Source organism: Meles meles, chromosome 19, assembly GCF_922984935.1.
Source record: "Meles meles chromosome 19, mMelMel3.1 paternal haplotype, whole genome shotgun sequence".
Lineage (NCBI taxonomy): Eukaryota > Metazoa > Chordata > Mammalia > Carnivora > Mustelidae > Meles > Meles meles.
Window position 1 is genome coordinate 51,124,404 of NC_060084.1, and position 6,151 is coordinate 51,130,554.

At 51.1% G+C, this 6,151-nt stretch overlaps 1 non-coding gene across 1 annotated transcript; it reads left to right on the forward strand.

Moving 5' to 3' along the window:
• Positions 1-5,279: 5,279 nt before the first annotated feature.
• On the forward strand, positions 5,280-5,386 carry LOC123931914. The gene has a single exon (XR_006816336.1). It is a non-coding gene; the product is annotated as a U6 spliceosomal RNA (small nuclear RNA).
• The last annotated feature ends 765 nt before the right edge of the window (positions 5,387-6,151 follow it).

Here is a 6,151-nt window from a genome sequence, read left to right on the forward strand (position 1 = left end):
AGACCCTCATAGATAAGCACATCGCATACAAAGGTGGACAGCCATCGGCAGACGGGGACACGTACACGTCACACACAAAGACGCAGGGACGACGGGCTGCACTGGGTACGCACCGGCAGGCCGGCCCCCGGCACAGATGCACCCCATCACACAAGAACAGAAAAGCATCACAAAGACCCACACATGTCACAAAGTCAAGCCCCGAATCCACAGACACCTACACCACAGACAAAGATCCACACAGACCCCATGGGGACTTGCTGAAGCACACAGTCACAACATGCAGACGTTCCAGAAATGCGCAACAAAGAACACCCATCAATACCAACCTCACATACACGGACACACAGACACGTCACACACATACACACAGGCATCACTTTCACAGATACACACACACACACACATGACATACACTCAACACAGATGCACGTACCACCAATACACGAAGACACACAACGGATGCAAGAAGAGACATGTATCACAAACACGAAAACACACACAACACACACATATTCACAGGAACCTAAAAGATACACAAACCCACGCTTGACTCCCCTGAACACACAGACCCATGTCCCATACCCAGATATGCCTGGACAGCCACAACTCACACGTGGATAGAGACACAACACATTCAAAGAATTACACGTGCATACAAAGCTACACAAATCATATACAAAAATACACACAGATACATCATACACCAACACACACAAATACATTTCGAAACATAGTCATAGGGATTATACATAAACACACACACCTCAGATACATCGACGCAAAGTTACACACATCACGTACTTAAATACATGGACAGACATTACAAATACACACACGTTTCACACAAGGTCACAAAGACACATTGCCCATTATTTCCACACATCACATACCTAAATACACAGGGGAACACACAGCACATACGGAGATGCGGACACGCACTACACTTACAAAAACGCACACATCACAAACACCCACATTTCCTACGAGGTTACGTGACCATGACATAGCCAGAGACGCCTCCTTCAGACAAGATACATAATCATAGTTTATTTTATTGATTTATTCTTCTGATCATTCGCTCTACGCCGGGCAGTGTTTTCAGCGCTTTACACAACAGCGCTCTGAGACGGGTACTTTGATCAGCCCCATCATACAGATGAGGAAACTGAGTCAGGGCGAAGTGCGGTCGCCTGCCCCAGCCGGGCAGGGGCAGAGCTGGGGACTGGAACCCGGTGCGACAGGGACACAGACAAAACAGACAACGACGCACACGTCACGTGCCAGGCCGCCGCCGTCGGGGGGTTCACACCCCAGCCCACAGCGCCCCGAGCTGCGGACACACCGGAAGCACGGCCTCCCACCCTGCGCGCGGACGTCCCCGCCGGCCGTGAGCACCTGCGCTGCGTCCCTCCCGCGTGAGGCCGGGCGGGAGCTGCGCAGCCCAGACGCAGTCCCGCCGCGCTGCGCGGCGGCGACCCGGGCCCCCCTCCCCTGCGCGCGCGCCCCGCCTCCGCCCCCCAGCGGAGAAGGGGGTGTCCAAGACCCCCCACCCGCAGGGACGCCGCGGGAACGCGCGGCTCACGCAGCCAGCGGTGCGCAGCCCGCCCCGTGGGGTGGGGGTGGGGGTCCCGGGGAGGGAGAAGGGGCGCCTCTCGGGGTCTCACTTGGGGAAACTGAGGCAGGTTCATCGCTCGAGGAGGAGGGGGAGCTTAGAGGGCGCCGGGACCATGCCTGGAAGGTGAACTGACTAGGATGAGGGTAGAGAGAACGAAACTGGGGGCCGGGAAGGGAGCCCCGAAGATGCAATTAACTGTCCGGGTGGCTGAAGGGCACAGAACCTGGCGAGCGCAGAGGCTTACGGGAAGTGTAGTCCCAGCCCTGAGACTTGTGGGGAACGTAGTTCTGCTTCAGCCAGAAGGGCGGCTCGGGTTCATCGCCTGCGGGAGAGGAAGCAGTAGCAGGTGCTGTTGGCCGGCTGCCGGGGTCTTTGGAAAACAGTGTGGACAGAATTGTTGAGTCCTAGAGAACAGCACAGATGGGGTTGCAGTCCTAACCCTGTCCCTGGCTCACTCTTCATTTATTGACTCCGCAAACATTTATCCAGTGCCCGCCATGTACTGAGCCAGGCCCTATGCCAGAATTTGGACTTGCAGCAAGGAATGAGTCAAACCCGTTTCCTGCCCTTCAGAGGCGGGGTCGTCACAGGGACTTACGGAAGGTCCTCCGCTGCAGTTTGTCAAACTGTGAGCTGTGAGCCATTACTGAGGTGTGACAGCAAGCTTGGGGCTTGTGACCAAAGTTTTGTTGGGAAATAAAATAGAATAAGCTGGAACATAGCAGAGTGCCTGATCGCGTGGAGGAAATATCCATGCAGGGAACGTGGATTTCTGACAGGTTCCTTGTCTGAATCCCTGGTGCCAGGTGTGTTCTGGATGTGGGAATTGTGAGATTTTAATAAAGCCGTTGAATACATGCTATATATTCTCAACAGCCTGGTGTGTCGGGGATAGACGCTGCTATCATTTTAATATTTCAGCAGTGAAATCTGTGGACAGCCCCGCTAACGGGGAGAAATAAATGTAAGATTTTTAAATTTTAGGTCAAATTCTGCCTCTAAACTGATGATCAAACTTTCTAGTTTGGGAGCTTTATTGATTTCAAAACCATGGGCGGGTCAACGGTGCTCAAAATGTGGTTCAGGGTCCCCTGGGGGTCCCTGAGACCCTGTCAGGGAATCCAAGAGGTCAAAATTCTTTATTTTTCCTTCTTTTTAAAAAAAAGTTTATTTATTTATTTTTTTTTTTTTGGTAATCTCTACACCCAACATGGGGCTCAAACTCATGACTTTGCGATCGAGGGTCATGTGCTCTGCCAATCAGAGCCAGCCAGGCACCCCCCAAAATTTTTTCATACTAACACTGACACGTTACCTGTCTTTCACACTCATTCTCTCCTGAGTGTACGCTGGAATTTCAGAAGACACGCGGGGTGCGCTATTGTGAGTAAACACAAGCAGGTACAGGAACAAATCTTCTGTGAGCCAGACATTACAGATTGAGCTGCAAAACGGTAAAAATCAATGCCACTCTTCTCACTAGTTTTTATTAGTATTATTTTTTTAAAGATTTTATTTAGGGCACCTGGGTGGCTCAGTCGGTTAAGCATCTGCCTTCGGCTCAGGTCATGATCCCCGGGTCCTGGGATCGAGCCCCGCATCAATTGGGCTCCCTACTCAGCAGGGAGTCTGCTTCTCCCTCTGCCGGCTGCTCCCACTGCTTGTGCTCTCTCTCTGTCCCTGACAAATAAATAAAATCTTTTAAAAAAAGATTTTATTTATGTATTTGAGAAAGAGAGGGGGAGGGAGGGAGGGAGAACACAGAAGGAGAGGGAGAAGCAGACTCCCCACTGAGCAGAGACACCTTCCCCCATGTGGGGCTCAATCCCAGGACCCTGAGATCATGACCTGAGCCGAAGGCAGATGCCCCAATTTTTTTATTATTAAAAAAATTATTTTAAAGTTTTATTTAAGTAATCTCTACCCCTAATGTGGGATTCAAACTCACAGCCCTGAGATCAAGCATCTCATGCTCTTCTGAGTCAGTCAGGCATCCCCTCACTCATTTTTTTATTTGTTTGGAAAACATGTTTGTATTAGCATAGGTTTATATGTTAACTCTAATGGGTTTACTATTGTTGATTTATTTATTTATTAGCAGTAGGAGTTTTTTTTTTAAAGATTTTATTTATTTGTTCATGAGAGAGAGAGAGGCAGAGGCAGAGGGAGAAGCACGCTTCCAGAGAAACAGGGAGCCTAATGCAGGACTCGATCCCAGGACCCTAGGATCATGACCTGAGCTAAAGACAGACGCTAAAGACGGAGCTACCGAAGTGCCACTATTATTGTTATTTTAAAATGCGATGATAAACATTGCAAATATCAGTCAATTTTAATATCTAATGTGATAAATATCTATAGGCATAACCTCCATAAATAATAGCCTTTTGGGGTCCTTCATAATTTTAAGGGTACCAAGGTTTGAGGGCTGCTGCTTTGTGTCTCTACATATGTCCCAGTCACAAGAAAATCATCCATCCACCCATTCATTCACTGTGTCATAGTAAAAACTGAAATACAGTCAAGAGAAAGTGACATGAAACTGAGGCCCCATGGGAGTCAGCCAGAGAAAACGAGAGGGAAGAGTGTGTTTGGGCAGAGGGAACTGCATATGCAAAGAGGACAGTAGGAGGTGGTTGTTGAGTGGGGTGAAGTGAGAACGAATAGTTTAGTTTGCCCTCTTCGTGGACCAGGCACGGATGCTCGCCCAGCTTCATGGAAAACCGACTCCGGTGGAGGTAGGCACTGGGCAAACAGTCACCCAGACATGCGACTTTAAACCCTGCCGAATGCTTGGAGGGAGAGGATGGGAGTGGGACTTTGGCGGGAGAGGAGTTAGGGGAGGCTTTTCTAGGAAGATGACAGTAAAGCCCAGATCTGAGAAGGGAAGGAAAGAGTTGGGAAGAGAGAGGCGCCTGGGGCCTCAGCCGCTTAAGTGGTTAAGCGGGTACCTTACGCTCGGTCCTGCCGCTTGGTCATGATCTCTGGAGTCCTGGGATCGAGCCCCGCACCCAGCTCCCTGCTCAGCCCGGAGTCTGCTTCTCCCTGTCCCTCTACCTCTCCCCACCGCTCATGCTCTCTCACTTTCGAATAAATAAATAAAATCTAAAAAAAAAAAAAAAAAAAAAAGAGTTGGGAAGAGAACAGGGCAACGCGTACTGGGACTGGGAATAGCACGGGGCCAAGGGTGGGGGAGGGGGGGTGCTGTGAGACTGGACAGTCCTTGAGGCATCCGGAAGTGAATGGGAGGCAGGCGCGGCTGGGTCTGAATGGGTAGAGAAGTGGGGACACGAGTGACGTCAGAGAGGAGAGCAGGAGCCGCCCCTCCCCCCCTCCCCCCGGGCCAGAGGGTGAGGACTTGGGGGTTTACTTTCAGCCAATGAGGAGTTACAGAAGAGGCCTGAGCTGGGGAGGGACAGGACCCGACCTCGGGGCTAGCAGGCTCCCTCTGCCGGTGGTGTGAGGAAAGACAGGGTGGAAACCGGGAGCCCAGGGATGGGGGCCACTTCAGGTGCAGGCAGCCCCAGGACGCTGCTGGCAGCGGGACTGGAGAGGACCGGGTGGCTTCAGGACAAACACGGGCGTCAGCGAGGATGTGGAGAAATCGGAGCCCTCACCCACGCCGGGTGGAAACTGCGGTCGCTTTAGAAGACGGTCTCAGGTGCTCGCTTTGGCGGCACACATACTAAAATTGGAACGATACAGAGAAGATTAGCATGGCCCCTGCGCAAGGATGACACGCAAATTCGTGAAGCGTTCCATATTTTTCAGTCTGATGCCATAGTAATTAATTTTAAAAATGAGACTACAAATTTGAATCTGTTATTATGATCATCATATTTATGATGGTATGAATAGTTATTCATTCCAGAAAAAAAAAAAAAGAAGAAGAAGACGGTCTCAGGGCTCCTCATCCGTTAAACACAGCATTCCTCCGTGGCCCTGCAATGCCCCTGCGAGGTGTCTACCCACGCGGAGTGACAACACGCGGTCGCACAAGCACCTGCGCATGGGAATTCCCAGCGGCACGATTGGGAGCAGCCCCATTGCCCATCAGACAAAGCCCAGTAGATCCAGAAAATGGAACGTCATTCAGCCACCAAAGGGAGGCAATTCCTGATGGGCGCTGCAGCTCCAAAGGATACCGACCGGTCTGTGCTGAGCAAAAGAAGTCAGCCACCAATGGCCACACCTTGTAGGAGTCCCTTTATAGGAAATGTCCAGAATAGGCAAATCAGAGAGTAAGTTAGTGGTTGCCTTGGGAAGGGAGGAGCTAAGGGATTTCTCACTGGGGACGGCGAACGTGGGCTCAAATGGATGGTGGGATGGTTCCACAACCCGGTGAATGTATGAAGGACCACTGATTTGGACAACTTAAGGGGGCCAGTTGCGTGGCCTAAGCTGTTGAAAACTGTTTGGGCAGGTGGCTGGACCAATCTGGGTGCTGGTTTGGGCACAGGGCCTGAGGGAGAAGAAGTGTCTGGATGGATCACCAGGGTGGCTTGGACAACTGGATAGACCAAGGCCTTCTGC